At 39.2% G+C, this 18,594-nt stretch overlaps 1 protein-coding gene and 1 pseudogene across 1 annotated transcript in view; one reads left to right on the top strand and one right to left on the bottom strand.

Moving 5' to 3' along the window:
- LRRTM4 (leucine rich repeat transmembrane neuronal 4) overlaps positions 1 to 18,594 on the top strand; it is an 805,389-nt gene that overhangs the window by 521,684 nt on the left and 265,111 nt on the right. The window lies entirely within an intron of this gene.
- Positions 620 to 2,340, bottom strand: LOC150006287 (GRB2-associated-binding protein 3 pseudogene; annotated as a pseudogene).

The raw sequence follows: 18,594 nt of genomic DNA, 5'->3' as shown, positions 1-18,594 counted from the left end.
GTCCCATCACTTGAATTTTCTTCCTTTGGGAGATAGAAATGATTTGTTTGCTGGAGTCTATGGCATAAGAAGTGCAGATTATCCCACCATAGTTGGTCTTGATCTCTTCAGTCGTGTCTTCTAGTGCTACGACAATATGATTTCCTGGGGCTTCTCTGCTAGGAAAATTTATAATTTCAATGGAAGCACAGGAGAGAGGTTAATTTCAGGTATTGGAGTCAAATGATGTCTTCCTGTCAGGTAGTAATACTGGCTTCGATCTGCACTCCAGATTCTCCATTGGAGAGACTTTTAACCAAACTTGAAAAAATATTCTCCTAAGTCTTGTTTTTATTGTCCTACCCTGTCTGAATGAATGGAGTTTTCTACATCCCAGTCTGTGGCTGTGGTTTCCTCCATCTCTGTCTCTTGTGACTGTGGAGCCAACTCTAAGCATCCCTGAGGCTCTGGGCATGGGCAAGTGTGGCCAGAGAAGGAAACTTCTGCGACAGGTGAGGTTGGGGGCTGGGGCTGGACTCCCTCAGAGTCCCCTCTGGGAGGACACTGCTTCCTTCTTCTCCCCATTTAATGTATACAAATAGGTCCTCTCTCCCAAAGGTTCTTGCTGAGCGCATGGAAATTACACATTCTCTCTGGATCTTGACACTTTGGATTGCCTCTCATCGGTCCACTCCTGCTTTGTGCTCTGGAGAGCCTGTGTCTTCTGTTCATCCACTTGGACATAGTCTACTCTTTGCTCATCTGAAAACAGAAGTTTCTTCTGTACAGGTGCTGGTGATGATGAATTGAAGTCCAGGGTTTAATAATCTAGGCTGAATTTCTTTGTCCACATCAGAGCACCACTGCTCAGGGAGTCGACTGTTCAGTGTTCCCGCATTTGGGTGTTGCTTTCTTTTTCTTTTCTGGAAACGGAATTGGCAAAAAATCTTGCAGAATTAATACCATTTCTTTCAGGAGAGAGAAAGCTTGTCCGATTGCAAGGCACAGTGCGGGTCCTGGTTAAAGATGCATGTTCCCGAACAGTAGAAAGGTTTCTCAGGTCTAGGGGAGGTGACCGTGGTTTCCCCTGAGGCTTGAGATCTCTGTTCACTGAGGGAGGCTCCAGGTCTGCAGGCAGCTCAGGTACTGGGCTGGAGATGCTTCCTGAGCTCATTAGGATGTAGTCATCAGAGCTGCGCCGGGGTCCAAGGCCAGAAATGGCGGCCAGAGGGGCCATAGGTACGCAGCTGTCTTCTTCACTAGCGGAAGCTGTGGGGCACCTTGGGGAGAACGTGCGTGGCAAATGTAAACTATGCCGCTTATCTCGGTGTCTTAAGGGCTGGCCTTCTACATCAGCTTTCCAGGGCCTCGTGTTATCTAAAGCAGAGAGAGAGTCTTCTTGGTGCCGCAGTGCATTCTGGCTTCTTGATGCTGCTCTCCTCGGCGCCGCTCAGAGAGATGAATTGGCTTATGGGGGCGGGGAGGTGGCACGTTGGGCACAAGGTCTAGTTCTTTTACTCCACAGGACAAGGAACTTTGGTTTTTATCTACCTGAAGGGTGGAATTTAAGGAAGTTTCCAGCAATGGTGAGGAAAAGTGGTCCCTGGATGGCCCGTTGATATCGCTGCTCCAGGTCAGGGAAGCCCGAGGCCTTGCGTAGTAAGGTGCCCCCTGAGATCCATTCCCGTGGGGTGAGGGGTGGGCCGCATTAATGTAGTGCAGCGGCTGCAGGCCTCCAACAAAAGCATCATCAGATGAAGTGTGTTCCAAAGAGCGGTCTGAGTTGGACCAGCTGTCACATCTGGGGGGTAAACTGGCAGGTGCAGTCGTCAGGCCTCACAGCTGGACGGAATCAGACCATCAGGAAGGAAGGGACCTCTGACCCACTTCTGGTTCCCTCGGTGGCTATGGTGTTAGGACCTGGGTCGTCTCTCGGCAAGGCGGGGCTGAGCGCACGGGCAGTGTGACCAGGGCTGGCAGGGGACTCTGCGCCGCCCTCCCGTTGGCCAGAGTTGCAGACCTGAGTGCTGCTGTACACCCACGCACGCACTTCTTCCTCCGTCCTGGCCACCAGAGAGAATGTACGAGCAGCAGTCTTAACAACGAACACGAAATTATCCTGAAATTCCTTCCGAACGAAGCCAGGGCCTGCATGCTGCCACCGCGCACACGCGCTGAGGTCTGTCACACGAATGGGCTTGCGTGAGTGTTGGTCCCTGTGGTGCTCCAGGACATCGGGGCTGCCACCCCTGCGGCCCTGCCGGGGACAGACCGGTGCGTGCGCCAGGCGGGGCGCTGCAGCCTCCTCCCGGGAGGGGACGGGACGAGCCCGCCGGTGCGGACAGCGTCGCCCGCACTCATCACGGCCGCCGCTTCTGCTGCTGCCTCCGGCTGGGCCGCCCGCCCGCGGCCAGAGGAGTCGGGCCAGGAATACGGGCAACGATTCTAATTATTATACAAGGTCATACGGATTGCTTATATGCAAATTATACCTTCCACACTGCATCACAAGATTTAAATCTTTTAAGGAGTTTTAAACCTTATACTACCAGTTGTATTTTTCTATTTAGTTAGAAAGTTTTTCTAAGGTAAACCTTCACCCTAACTTCTTCTGAACTATTATTAGCAATTCAAAATATAAATTCAGATAAGAAAAATGTACATATTTCAAAATGAAAACCTAATGATTCTAGAAATTGGCCTGGATGTTCTTATGATAAGGCATGGAAGAGGTTGGCTTTTGCTTTCTGCTGGGTGGAATGTTTTGTAAGAAGTCTGAGTCAGGAGCCCTCATGAATTAATCTGTGCACAGCAGTCCAGCACAATGGGTTATCCAGACACAGGTATAATTTGGTAGCCACATCGTTTGTTCTGCAAAAGGATGTAAATGAGGAAATCCCAACCATCAGCAAATAAAAGAACTCCTAGAAATTCTTCGGGTGTCAAAGAGGGCTTCACACCCCCAACCCCTGTTTTTTGTTCATCCGCTCACAGAAAAAAAAGCAAAAAAAAAAAAAAAAAAAAAAATTGAAAACAATTCAGAGCGCAGAAATTCATGGCTAAGCAGAATGCATGTTTGAACAAAACAAACAAACAAAGAAAAGCATTTGTCTTTAGGGGAGCTACATTTTATCACATAATAGAAATTAACTGTTTGAAATGGAAACTAGATTTTAAAAACATCAAAACGGAAATATTTCTTTCAATTTTTTCTTACAATAAACAATTTGTATATCATATCTATAAATAAGAAGTCAAACACACATTGATTTAATCACACATGTAGATGAGTCAGATATTTAGATTTGCCTTAATTATACATAAATATATTTACATATCAACATTTTATTATGGTTATTTGTTCACACCTTGCCTCTATTTAGTTAACACTTCTATTTGAAATAAGGATATTCAGTGATACATACTCTTAATTATTGTGCAAACTTGCTAAATATATAGGTGGATGGGATTCTCATATTCTTCAAACTTATAAAAAGCTAAGTGAATTGGATAATGAGATTAAAAAACTTCACATAGTGATACTTCTTTTATACCCACCATGTATTTTTATTGTTAGATATTGTTATGATTACTCTGGGTGGTAGGAAGAGGAGCAGGAAGAGAAGTTATTTTTATAAACCGTCTCTTTGGTATAAGTAGTCCATGAGTCTGTCATAGGTCTGATCAAAATGTCCTTACTGGTAGAAAATTGTTTCTGTGGAGCTGGTACGCAAGTATAATACATGAGAGCACAGGACATTAATTTTGCTAAGCTGCAGCAAATGATCTCCTTACCTGATTTATCAAATCCTTGGAGGTACAGCTAATGCAGAGGATGTTAGGAAGAAAATGTTCTTTTATGTATTTGTCAAAATTAAAAGAAAAAAATAAATGGAAAGGGGGATGGGTAAGGTCAGCAAGGATGGTATCTGTAGTACAAAAGAGTCTCCAGTAGATAGTATTTTAATAGATACCTCACAACTGTATTTACTAAAATGAGAGTTCATTTAAATATGAGTTTCAGAGAATACATGTTTTATTTAAAGTGACAGCATGGCTGAGCAAAAATAGAGCAGGACTTCGTTAAAATCCATTTCTTCCTTGGATATGACACAATCTCTGGAGCCACAGTGTCCTCACCTGTAATGTTACATGTTCTGAATAATGTTTTTTTTAATGGCGTTTAAGTGATATCAAACAAAGGGCAAAGTGCCTGCAACCTAGTGTTGATTCTCTTTCCTCAGGCCTTTAAAATTATTAATGTCCTGTGTGTTTTAGCTAAATGTCATTGAGAAGGAAAAATGGAGTATTCATGGTTGGCTACTATTAAACAGAGAAAACAAGATTCCTAACTACAATCAAACAGAGAGCGCTACTGCACATTTCTCTGCTGGCTATGTCTCCCCTTATTTAAAAAAAAATAGTCAATACAATATCATTCCAAATCTCCCATTGGCCTTGTTTCCTAATCAGTTTCTGTAGCCAGAACCAGCAAATGGTGAACTAGGCAATAGGTGAGAATATGAAGTTGCCAGAAATAGAAAGTGTAATTCTAATATGTAATTCACTAGAGGACCACTTCAAGGCCTCCATTTATCATCTGTGAGTAGGCGCCTCAGTGGGGGTAAGTTTATTTGAATTTTCAGGGGCAAAACATTCTGCTTTTCTTCAGAAATGAGAGCCTAACTTGAGAGGAGAGAGGCAATCCATGTGGTCCAGTTGCAATTGATGTGGAAATAGTATTCAGATGATTTAGTACCTCAGTAAGGCTGTGATGCTTTGCAGGCTTTATGGTGCCAGGAGGCAAATCTCCATCTTGGTTACTCTGACAGTAAATTTGAAGAACTGTTTACATTCATCAATTAGAACTTGTTTCCATTTCTCCTTCTCCCTCACTCTTCCCTCATCATCTGCAAAATAAGGCTAGGTTAGCACTTTAGCAATTACTTTGGCATATCAGTGTCTTTGACATTTCAGAACTAGTACTTATAGGTATTTCTGAGATATTTCAAATTTCCAGTTTGTTGTTTTCCTGCATTCACTAGGCTGATGAGCTTCTCTTGGTTTATTCCCTACCTCAACATACAAACTGTGGCTATTCCGTTTCTAAAAAAAAAAAAAAAAAAAAAAAAATTCCTCCCTGTATCAGCAGAGTTCAATTAGAAAAGATAAACCAGTGGGAGATGTATAATAAAAGATATTGCAAAAAGTTGACTAGCACAGTTACAATCCAGGGGCTGGCGAAGCAAGTCTGAAATCCTTTGGGCAGACTGTCAGGAGGGGCAGGGTGTGGTGCAGGCAGAGCTGCTGTGCATGGGAAGAGAAGCCTTAGCTCCATTTTTGAGAACTTGCAACTGATTGAACCAGGCCCAGCCCTAATTATCCAAGATATGTTTCTTGCCTGTGGACTGATTATGGATTTTAATCACATCTACAAAACCTTCACAGCATCAAAATGTAGTGAGTGAATAACTGGAGAACATAACCTAACCAAGTCGACACATCAAAAGACCATTATGGTCTCTAAATAATGTAGTTTTTGAAAGAAATATGAGTAAATTAATTATGGTAGAACTATCTTATTGGATGTTGGGTGTTATACAATCATTATGGTATTGTCATTAAAAGTAATGGTTCTAAAATGTTTTATGATAGCATAAATGCAGCTTCTGCAATGTTATCAAGAAAACAGACAATCATATCAATATAAATAGTATTTATTAGCTACATAAAAGTTGTTAGATACAAGGTGGCAGGGAATGTTTCACATTATAGAATGAGATTGTTTGCATTCTATACATTTGAAATATTTCAGTGGGCAGATATTTTCATAATAAATTAATATTTAATTTATAAATAGGATATATGCTTTTATAATGCTGCATTCTAAACTACTTGTGCTCACAGTTGGCCTATCCCTTGAGCATCTGCTTTTGCCATTTTCAGTTTCTCCAAAATTTGGCCTTCTCAGCCTTATTTGATCTCACACACCTGTTTATCCTTTGTTTCCCTCAGGCCCTACTCATCTGTAGCCTATAAGGGAACAAACAAAAAAGTATTCATGTTCATACTCACCATGCAAACTTGATCATATTCAGCACACTCCCTCATCATAATCATATCACACGGTGGAAATTTTACTCACTTTGATTCTCCCATGGGAAAAGAAAAACAACTAAGTTCATTTTCTAGAACTAAATTAAATTTACCTTTAAACTCCCCTCACAATGGGTATGATGATCCTCATTTTACTCATGGGAAACTAAGGACACTGGGAACTTAGGTAACCCACCCAATGAAGGCAACAGATGCTCCCAGCTTAAAATGGCCTTTTTATACTTAACATGATCTCATTGGGGTAAATATATGACCATTTCAAAAGTCAAATTTCTTACCAGAGTTCTGTGTCCCATCATACAGACTTTTTCTTCTCCTTCCTCTGTCCAGAGAATATGTCATTTTACTGGAAAGATTGTTATTGTTTCTGGCTTTGAGGTGGCATTGATCTCTGTCCCTGTTGCTAACCTGATGAGAAGCCAGAGACCACTGTAACGCAAATTCTGTTCTCTCAGAAGAGAGGCTCTCCATTGTTGTTGATATTCTTACTTCAATTTTGAATACTGCTTCAGATCTTCTCAGGTCTGGCTGCAACTTCCATTTGATTTCTAGTTTGCCTTGCAAAGTTCATTACAAGGCCACTTTTCCCTCACAATGTTGACCTCACAGACCCCTTCTGTACTGCCTGGGAGCTGAGAGAGAATGGCACATAGCTACTCAAGCTCTGGCTTTGCCAAAACATGTGACCAGATTAATTCTGTTCTATGCAGGCAACTCGTAGGAGCAGAAAAAACAAACTGGAATCAAGGCACATACCTTCTCCCACATGGCTTCTATCTCAAGTGTTCTGAGTAGTTACACCTCTTTCCCTTGAGGTTGAACCCAAAGTCCAGAAAGCTAAGGCCTTTGTGAGAAGATCTCTTACACTGGGAAAGCTGCAAGAAAAAAAAAAAAAAAGATAAAAAAGAAAGAAAATTATAAGAATGGAAGATGAGGAGAGATTATCTCATCTTAGACATTTATGCTATATTGTATATAAATCTGTTGTCATTAAGACTATACCTCTTGAACATTTATCTTTTCCTTGGTAAGATGTGCTTTAAGCTTACTTGTCACTTCAGATGCCCTTCACCCATTATATTGATGTGATTAGCAATCCTGTGGGCAGTAATTTTATATATAAGTATTATGTATCTGTGGTGAGTTAGCTTTAACCAGGAAAGCAATCTTTGTTTCATTGAATAATTTTATTTACTTTTCTCATTTTATTTCAGTTATATTATATTAGATCTCTGGAAAATAGAGTCCAATTTTTTGCAGTATTCCTACATAATCAAATGATTTGAGTTTACTCAGTTTGTATTCCTGGGTCTCAGTACCTTATCTGGAAATTCATTCTGATAACTTGAAAAAACATTTCTAGTTCTAAAAGCCAATGAGACTTTTACTTTAAAAAAAATTACATTAGAACTTTGACTACAAGTGCACTTAGCACTCATCAGTCCTGCTTGGGCTTTGTAGTTGATCCTTTATACTCTTCAGGCTATTAGTAGTTAAATGATTTTGTGTCAGTGTGTATAGTTTGGGATTAAAAGAAAAGAAGAAAATAAAAAGCAGAAGAAGTGAAAACATACATCCATAAAAGCTCTATAAGCATTAATTTCTCAGTGTAAAAACTGTTTCTGCACTAGAGGAGGCTACATTAGAACATCTATTTCAAACCCTATGTTTTAATATTATTAAGGTGATATTTCCAAGAGTAGTTTCCATTTTGATAGGACTTGGAAACACTGGAGTGAGTTATCCTATTTGTCTCTTGTGTGTTTATACTGTATCAATCTAGTTAAGGTGGAACTACAGTTCCCAGAATTCATTCCCTGTGTGGTTTGGGGTTGGCATTAGCCACAAAGTAGATTTTTCATGAGATTTGTAAGGTAGAAGTAAAACAATTGCCATATTTCTATGTTTTGAAGCTTGAAGGCCTTCAAACTCTGTGGCAGCTGGTGCATGTCACTGATCTGTTATCTCACCTTGTAGGTGTGTAGCAGCATTTAAACTTGTAACCATCCCACCTCCCACTAGTTTTCTTCTAAGAACAACTTTGGGTTTTGAACCACATGAGTGGGTAGATAGAGCCATAGTGAGTGGAAGCAGTCTGTCCTGCAGTTCACCAGAGGCACCTAGGTTGGAGGTGGTGAGAAACATATGTGTGTTACACTTTGTCCCCATGTCTTCTGTTGTTTCTTTCTACTTATCTACAAAAAAAGAAAGGTTCCTCTTCAGTTGACAGTGGGACTGACTTTCAGAGACATCAAGCTTAACATTAAACACAAAAATTAAATCTTTCATACACTTCTCCATCAGTTCTTATGATTATGTACTATCTCACCCCAATAATATATTTCTTATTCTAGCTCTATTCTATCCCATATAATGGCTACTAACACATGTGTATTACTCTGAATTGACATGTGCTATGAGTATGAAATACACATATTTTAGACAATATATTAAAAACATATAAGTAATCTCATGGATAATATTTTTTAATTTTATGTTGAAATTATATTTTGAAAATACTACATTAAATAAAATATATTAGAATTAATTTTATCAAACTGTCTTAGCAAATTCCAGCTACAATAACAAAATATCATACACTAGATGGCTTAAACAACAAATATTTATTTCTCACAGTTCTGGAAGCTGGAAAAAGGTATTGACAGATTCTGTGTCTGATAATGGCCCTCTTTCTGGTTCGCAGACGACTCTTTCTTGCTCTGTCCTCATTTAGAAGACAGACAAAGAGCTCTAGACTCTTTTCTTGTAAAGACATTAATCCCACATGGAAACTCCACCCTAATGACCTCATCTAAACCTAGCTACATATCTCCCAAAGACCCCACCTCCCTGTCCCATCTATTGAGAGTTAAGGTTTCAACATATGAATTTTGGGGAATACAATGATTTCATAACATCACTCTTTTTTACATTTTTTAACGAGGCCACTAGAGTATTTTAAATTACATGTGTGGGTCACATTATATTTCCATTAGTTCTATTCTAGATTACTCATAGCACTTCTGATGCTATTTTAGAAAACTAATTATTAACTTTAATATTCCCAGTTCCCTATATGGATGAGCAATATTGGAAAAAAACTCCAAATTGATATGTGATGTGCAACTGATCAATTCTGATTTTAAATTCTTTTTTAATGTATTGATTTTAGAGAGAGAGTTTGTTGTTCCACTTATTTGTGCACTTATTGGTTGATTCTTATATGTACTCTGACCTGAGATCAAAACTACAATCTATGGATAAGACTTTAGTGTACTAACCTCACTCTGAACAGTGGATTCATTTGTTTATTTATTCACTCAACAAATATTCTCTAAATACTGTTAGGAGAAACTCCCAGAAACTCAGTTCTTCTCTCCAACACAGTCAAGAATTACAAATCAGTAAACCTATTAGCATGCAAGCAGGGTTTATTGGTGATCCACTCTTATGCAAGAGAAAGGGCCTAGCTAAGGTGGGGGTGAAAAGCTTAGGCAAAGCAGGGTAAGGAGGGTGCAAGTAAGGGCGGCCAAAGCCAGTGTGGCCTGAGGCCCTGGGGCTTGGCAGTCAAAGAGAGAGTTCTTTGTTCTGATGACTTATTGTAGTTGGTGGGATGGGGTGAAGAAGTTAGGTATTGGTTGATGGGTAGAGGTGGTGCCAGTTTTCCTGGGGGAATGTGACTACCCAAACTTAGGTATACATGGGAATCTGTTAGCCCAAATTCTTATCTTGCTCCAGACTATTTGTTCATCATATTGTGAAGCAGATACGTGACAGGAGCAGTTAATTGAAGTTGGGGCAGTTACCCAAAGTTATTTATGGGCTCTTTTCTAAGCATTAGGGACTCCCTCATTAAACAGTGATCAGAGGTAGGAATTTAACCTACCTGGTAGGTAAAATGTTCTATGGGCTTCTTCCTTTGGACACTATGTACCCTTTCCTGTTCACTCCTTGGGATGAATTCACAGTTTCAAAGGCTTTCTTTCCCAGACAGTGGAAATGATACACAGAATTTCAAGGACTACCTTCCTCCCCAGTTTGAATAGTGTTTCCTGTGATATTGGAACACCTGGCAATATTATCAGACCAGGCTTAGGACTGCTGGGTTAGGGGTGTGACATGTCTCCCTCTTCCTTCCTGCCTTGATGTGCTATCTACCCTACCTAACAATACCTCCTAAAAACAGCTTTGAATGTGCCTTGATAAAACTTAGAGTTTAATGAGGGAAGAAAAATGATAAATAAACCAAAGGGATGATCAGAGAGTTTAAAGAGTATCCCGCGCAAAAATAAAAATAATGTGATAGATAGTGAATAAAAGTGTTCATTTGTTTGTTTTTTGTTAAAATGGTTTGGACTATGACCATTTTTCTAAAATTATTATGAGATGAAAGCATACATTTTATTAAAAAGAATAAATTTATTGATAAAATAAGTGTACAAAAATTTAATTTTTATTTATTTGAAGCAACAAAAGGGAGATTATAGAACACCATAAATATCAGAATGGAATGAATTGTCATTGATATCCAAGGTGTGCTTAGTGGATGTTAGAGCTAGTATATTCAAGTTTAATGTTAAAACATGCAAGTCTTACCAGTTTCTGAGCTTTATTTTGAATTGTAGACATAAAGTAGAGCATAAGTTACAGTTTTATCAGTGAGCAAAATATTAAATCAAATCTCATGGGGCTTTTAAAAGTTTGTTAATATTTAATGTATCTGTAGGATGCTTTGAGGATGTAGTTTATACAATTAGTACATTTAAAAAGAATGAGTCATAATACATAAATCATGTTTGTTATCTCTTTTGAAATTCAAAATCACCAGCAGACTTCCAAAATGCATGTCCAAATTTTAAAGAAAATGTGAGGGGACAGACCTCTCATGATAAAAAAAAAAAAAATGATGCCACAGAACACAGTTCAGAGAAAAGTAGTATTTCTTATAGGTGTCAATGTGTAAATCACAGTTATTGCAAGGAAAGAAATGTACTGGATCTGACATCTTTCTTTTGTGTTGACACATGAATTGTCTATGATTGGTGTCAACTTTCTTCTTGTGCCAAAAATATTCAGTGGTTCAGTGTCAAAGCAGTTTCGACAAACTTTTTCATTGGTGCCAATTCTTCTGAGGGTATGCTCTTAGCATTTGCCTTTGAATTTCAAATGGTTGTAAAACTCCAAGGTTCATACTCTGTAAATGAAATGAGACAGGAAGATGTCAGCAAAACTGCATTCTTGTATCCTTCTTGGCTCCAGTGTGGCCTGAGACCCGGCACTCTGTATAACACAGGAAAGTGTTAGAAAGTGCTAACCCATCAGAAAGCGTGAATCCTCCAAGGAGAAAATAACAAGTTCCCAGAAAGGCATTGCTGATGTTTAGCCATGCCTTCAGGCCTAGAAAACAATTATAAAAATGGTACATTAAAAATCAGTATGTCACAGGCAGATGCAATAAATTGACTGAATTAATGTGAATGATTTGACTGCTGATATAAGCATGCAGTATGTGGCAAACACACCTCAACAAGAAAGACAATAGTTTAGCCTGGTACAGAGATGCTACTCAAGTGGAGAGCTGTTAGGCACTGTATTGCCAACATTCAGTGCATTTAATCTCTTCAGCCCTACATCGTCTGTTTTATGGTGACAAGAGCAGCAACTTTATTTAAAAAGCTTAACCAGTATCACATCCATGGTGAAGTCTAACTGCCCACACTTATGCCAGCTTTTGAATACAGCTGCATTATTTCAAACATACTGAAAATATTGGCCCATATGTTACATAAATCTCTAGGACCCTGCTTTTTGGAATGAGTGAATTTAAGAAAAATTAATGCATACTGCATTGTATTATAAAGTAAATGAAGGTTAGAAGTTTCATCTACCAGCTCTCACTTAGATTGCTGGAATAAATAAAAAATATGTGTACCACTTTTTCATGTAGTCATTTTGACTTAAATGTAATGAAAGTCATTGGGGATGACATTAATTTAATTGACCACTATACCACATTCAAGGTTTTCTCTTTTTTTATTGTCTCCTTTATTAATGCACCTGGTCAAATATAAAATGCAGTTTCCTAAACAGCAGGATTATACAATAGTTCACATTGGTGTCATTTACATTTTTCTTTCATATTTCAATTTGGCGCAGTGAAGATTAATACCTTAGATATATATCTGGGACACAGTGAAAGTATATATTTTTTTTCAGTGAATGACTCAATTTATTGAAGGAACAATAAAGCTATATGAAAGCTGTCTTGGATGTAGGACAAAATCACTTAACCTCTACTATGTCTTTTGTAGAATGGTATAGGTTATGGAGTTGCACTAGTCAGCCGACTATAGGAGAGTAATTAGAAAAAAAGCCAATTTCTACTCATCGAACTCTCTCTGAAGCAGAATAAAAGATGTGCAGCCTCTCTTTTCCACTAACCCACTGCAAGAACACTGTAAATACCTTGCTCTATTCTGACTCCTTACAAGAGACCTGAATGATGGGTTCTAGTTGTAAAACCATCCACTAATATGCCAACAAAGTGTACAATTTATGAACACATTCATGTTACCATTTTATTAGACAAGGAAAGGACTATTGCAAATAAACACTGTTTCAAACCTTCGAATCATTTTGTCCTTGGTCCTCCAATAGATGAAAATGCATATTTCTATTTATAGATTTTTATTGCTTTCCAAATATATTCTTTCACATGGGAATGAAATTTGATCATATAGCCAATTTAGCTCATCAGATTTTATATGCATGACTATTATCTTCATATTGATTTTTTAAAATTGCTGTAATATTTTGCATTGTGTGTAAAGACACTCAATGTTTCTATTACTATAATACACAAGGGAGCCTGGATATTCACCTTCTCTTTTCACTCACATCTCCTCTGTAAATTTTTAATCTTACGTCTCTTAGAAAATAGAATTGCATATGTGTGTATACTACATCTTGTGGGCATGAAAAAATAATTATCTTCCATTCTTATAAGAAAAAGCTCTAATTTTCCAGAGTTTCTATTTTACTCCCAAGTCCTCTCAAGTTTAAATTATGTCTTTCATATGAATTAATACTTTTCCTAACAAGAGGTCATTAAAACATAAAAACAATCAACGTTTAAAATCATATTGGGATATTTTCCCCCTAATAAAGTTTATCTTTTGCCCTCCTTGAATCTATATGTAAGAGGAAGTTTGTATGAATGTGTTTGTCAAGAAACACATTTGGTCCAACTGCCGCACCTCTTCAGAGCTCTGCAGGGTCCAGCCAGCCATCCCTTGTCTCTTCTCCTTGTGTCAAGGTCAGGAGTCTGCTGAACATTTTTTGGTCCTGCCAGTTTTTTGTGGGTGCCTTTTTGCCTCATACCCACAACCCCTGTAAAGAGGTCTATCTTGGCAGCCCCTGTATGATCCCAACCCTTTCTAACCTACCATTTCTCTTCAAGTAGTCCATGACCTCCAAAGTCTGGGATGTCTTAGGTTATTTTTCTGCATCATGTTGCTGTCTCTGAGAAACTGCCATTCAGCCCAATGACCTAGATGCCTTACATAGCCCTTATCTCTCTACACCTCAGAATGCCATGTAGACTCTAAATAAATAGGATAATACAGTGCACAGAGGATGTGTTGTAGAATTGTGTACCTGAAACCTGTGTAATTTTTTTAACTAGTGTGACCCCAATAAATTCAATTAAAATTTTCTTAAAAAGAAAAAAGTAAAGACATCATTAAAATACATACATAAGGCCAAGTTAATGTGGTAAAGAGTGCCTGAAGGGAGAGGCAGAGGATAGGTCCAGTATTCCAAGGGACACATCTTTTATACAGAGATCTGAATCACAGGAAGGGAAGAAACCAGTCTTGGGAGGACATGAGAGCAACAATGCCAGAGGGCACATCAAAGGCAGAGAAAAAATAAGCTCTTTGTTTCCAGGAAACTCAAAGGGCTTTGGGTGTGAAGTCTTGGAGACTTAAGTAGGGGAGTGACAGAATTTCACTTTTTTATTTTTTTAAATAATCTGACTGCTATGAAATAAATACATTATAGGGGCTAGTATGGAAGCAGGGCTATCATTTAAAAGGCAATAGTTATAGTTCAAAAAGAGTGATGATTTCAACTGGGAAAAAGTCAGTAGTGGTGGTTTCGGGGGGAAAAGGACCACACACTAGGAATTTTAAAATATTGCTTTTGGTATTTGCAGGCCATCTGCATGCATGGGTAGGACGCCAACTTCCATTCTATTCTGGAGTCATTTGGGGGTCCTCTGCAAATAGACTACAAAAGGCTACTTGAAAAGCAAACTAATATATACACTGAAAAAGAGGCCAACGCTGTATTTGAAAATAAAAGGAATCACAATATCACATCAGAAGAACACAAAATGTGGCATTGAAGATCTGCAAAGGTAGTGATTTGATTCTAAGGAAGTAAAATATCAAGCATATATTTTATACATGGTGTGGAAAAAATTCATTAAGCACCATTAACATAAACTTTTATTTTAAAACAGCAGACAAGAGTAATCTCCATAGAAGCATTTGAACTGGGGGCAGGAGTATAGAATGTTTTAAGGCTTAATGGGGGGGGTATGGAGTTGCAATTTGGCTGGTTTCAGGAAGAGTGTGTCACAGGTGGTTTGTGGATAAGAAGGAATTATTCAAGCAAGTTACCAGCTATTATTTATCCAATATGGATTTTGTGAAGAGGAATGGGGGTGGGGGTATCAGTTAAGAGCTGAGGTCATGTAACAGAGGAGAGTGGAAGAATAGGAGCCAGGACAAAGACACATGAAGCACTGTCGAAAATTCTCAATCCTTCAATGTCTCTCACATTGAGTTTCAATGGTGAGGATACCATACATTGTATCTACTGGATCCGGAGGGCTTGGTTTTGTAGTAAATGTAAAGAGAGAGAAGTGGCTGTGAGGGTAAAGGAAAGAGGGAGCTCCAGAATGACGTCTTGTTTGTGTTCGGTCATTCATTGATTCTATTCTGATCTCTTGTCCCAAAGAGGTCTTAATGAAAAATTCTCTCATGCAGACAAAAGGAACATTGGATCTGCGGTCATGCTTGCCACCCTTTGAGCCCCCTGCCACACATGGTTGCTGTACTGCGCTCTGATAAGATTGTCTCACCGAGGAAACAGAGTAGATCACATTCCTGGGAGCAGGCAACCCAGACTTGTTATTGAATATGCTCATCATTCCGGATTCACTGCCAGTCATGCATGGAGAAAATGTGATTCTGAAACAGAAAAATCGGAGCTCACCAGGGAAGCCTAAGGCAAGATGGTGAAGAGTTGTCTTCTCTCATGGGTCCTCACTCTTTCAATGTAGATTTCAGCAAGGATGATTATAAGCTTCTCTGACGTGGCTGCTCAGGTGACTTCGTCACAGCCTAGTGAGTCACCACTTTGATGGGGCTGGACCTGTAGCTTCAGAGAACACATCAGGATAACATTTATTAGCTCAACTGTATGCATATAGGTAAATATTTTATTTTTGTGGCATAATTATTTTTATTGTCATTGTTGTTTAAGTGTTTAAAACTATTTTCCTCTGCAGTTCAGGCAGTGGGTGCCTTCTCTTAAAGCAAAATATTACAGGGGAACAGTTTCTTCTCAAGGATCAAGGGGTTCCCAGGGAATAAAAATTGGACTGTTCCCATGTAAAAATTTCCCCCGCTGCCACCATGGAGAGAAAGTTATTGATTTCAGGAATTTAAATTAAAAAAGGTAGCTTCCTGAGACTGAGAGCAGATCCCAAATAATAGCAGTGGAGAAAACCAACAGGAGGGTAAAGGGATGGCCAAAGTCACCTTAGTTATTCTATTACACTTAAGATCTACACATTTCCAGGACAACCCAATATATGCACTCTTTTGCTCCACTACACAATGATGGAGCAGTAAAGGCACATGCCATCTCCTCTTACTCAAGGCACCCTTTTCTACAAACACACAATACTGCACCTTTGCAATGTCCTGTTTCTACAGACACTTAACAACGTGAAGTTAGAGTTTTCTGGTGATCCTTCCACCTCTCTTATGTCATAGATACAACTACCAAGACGGAAAGCACAGCCATGTTCTACCCTCCATTATCAGGTCTGCATACTCAACCTGCCACGTTCTCTCCCAAGCTTTCAGTTATCATATCTTTTGGAATTTGCTATGTCAGCATCTGTGTTATGGACATCGTCGTTGGCAGCCGTCCGTCTCGAGAGACGATGGTGTAGCTTCTTAAGAGTCTATCTGCACCACCGAGAATGGTTGTGCAGTCCGACTCGGGAGTGACACGGTTATCTGTCTCCTCGCGTGTTGAATCGACATCTTGCGATGATGCTGGAGTGTCCTCTCCAGTGAAGCTGAAGCTACAGAGCCTGGGCAGAGTGATATGGAGGGTCTGCTGTTGCCCATGCAGCAGACCCCCCCTCTCTTTGCAGCTGAAGGGTCCAAGGGAAAGACGGAGTCAATACAGCTTGGTTTCAGGTGCGCCGCAGGAGTTGCCGGTGTTGACTACAACGTCAAACCGCCTTAGGGACTCCGGCTCCGGATTTTCTGTCGGGGTTTACTCCCTTAGCCTTTCCCCTGAAGAGGTATGCCGCAAGGCAGCGGAGGTTTTTTGGAGTCAGAGTTTTCCTTCTCTGATGTGCCCTGACTGGAAGATCGAACCAGCGACACTTAGCTCGCAGGCCAACGCTCAATCCACTGAGCCAAACCAGCCAGGAGATGTGTTATGGACAAGACCATACAATTATTAACACTTTATTTCTCCTAGAAATGCTTTAAGGCTGAGAAGTAGATAGACTATCCTGAAGAGGAAATCACTCCTGAATGAGGGCCAAGGATTCTCCTGTATCTCAGTGCTCCTGTAGACTTGTTCACCGATTGATTTAGGGTCATACTTTTCTACCTATGGGCACATTTTGTCAGTCTTTTTCCATCTCAGCAACTGTCTAAGGCTTGTGCCAGTTCATCAAGTTAAATGAGACTCAGAAACAAACAAAAAGAAGAAACCCCACATAGGCTATATTTTCATTCTACCTTCACTAGTGTGTAAAAAAGAATGATCTATTGTGCAGTTTCCTGGCCTAAAGAAGCTGTTATCATTGTCCATTTAGTTCTTTCCATAGTACATAGAGCTGTCATCCTGCCTTGTACAATTTTAAACTATAACAATTTAGTTTTAGGGTACAATAGAAACCACCTGAAAATGGAATTTTGAGGCAGTTTTATAAAAGTTGGAATCTATATCATATAATAGTTCAATGAACTTTCTGATTTGAGATCCTGAAACAATGGAAAAATGGATACAGCTATGGAAACTCTAAACGGTGTGCCATGGAAGACAAACTTGAATTCAGTATTGGCTGGTGAAGAAAAATTCAATGCACCAGACAATGCAGATTATACTGTATTAGCAACTTAAGTATTTCAAGTTTTAATGTCTAGAAGTTTCGAGAAAGGTAGAGAAACTTCAAATGCCCTTCTGTTGCTTTCATGAGTCAAAACAGAGTAGTTCTGTTTTCACCTGCCTAACCTAAATATGTATTGATTTTATAAAATTGGGAGAAACTGCTGACATACCTCTCATTATCATTTGCAGATTCCTCACCAGCCCTCCTTTTGTTCCCTTTTGTATTTTATTTTTATTTTTATTTTTTGGATTTAAATATTTTTTATGGCCGCATGATTGGTCCCCAGACAGCTTTAAGTCACGGTTATCATTGTTGTGTACCAGTTGCTCAAGTACATCTCGAGATTCTATCAAGACAGTTTCTGAAACTGTTCACTTGAGAGTTATATCTACTCCCAGAATAGGAAAAGGAAAGAAATACATGTTAGGGGAAGTAGTTACAGTTCTTATACTGTTGAGTAATATTCTTTATGGTCGTAATTTAATTACATGGATTTATTGATTTTGCGGCAGTTCAGTTTGAAAGTATTTGGGATGAGTCATAACCACAAAGGGACTATAAGTCAGGACTGACTAAAAGAAACTAACTTATGCCTGATAAGAAAAAAAGGAGCCAAGAATAAAAGAAAAAAACGAGGAAAAAGAAACTAAGGACAGGGTCAATGACTTTTTCATATTGGTTCCTTCTCTGTAGGAATAGCTGATGTGGGTGCCAGACTTCAATGGGTACGGAAATCACCCGGGCTTATTTGTTAGTTTGTTGTTTCAGTGGCTGAGCCTGGAGGTTTGGACTTCACAGTTTTGCTGTTTTGGAGGGGCTGAGGGTAGAGAAGAGCTGTTGTATGTATGGGTTTTGTGCTTGGTGGGGAAGGGACCTGTGTGTTTATTCAGCACTCAAGTTGATTGTAATATGGATAATAGAGGGCCACACTTTAATATTAACCCCATTTGGAAGACGCCTGGAAAGACAATATATGCCAGCTGTGGGTGTGACTCTTCTGTTCTCTAGTGAGGCCTATGATGTAACCCTCTAAGCCAGCAATTTTCAACTTTTTCCGTCTCATGGCA

Source organism: Furipterus horrens, unplaced genomic scaffold (assembly GCF_987537825.1).
Source record: "Furipterus horrens unplaced genomic scaffold, mFurHor1.1.pri manual_scaffold_6, whole genome shotgun sequence".
NCBI classification, from domain to species: domain Eukaryota; kingdom Metazoa; phylum Chordata; class Mammalia; order Chiroptera; family Furipteridae; genus Furipterus; species Furipterus horrens.
The sequence above is the reverse complement of the archived record's forward strand: the minus strand, read 5'-3'. Positions and strand labels throughout refer to the sequence as shown.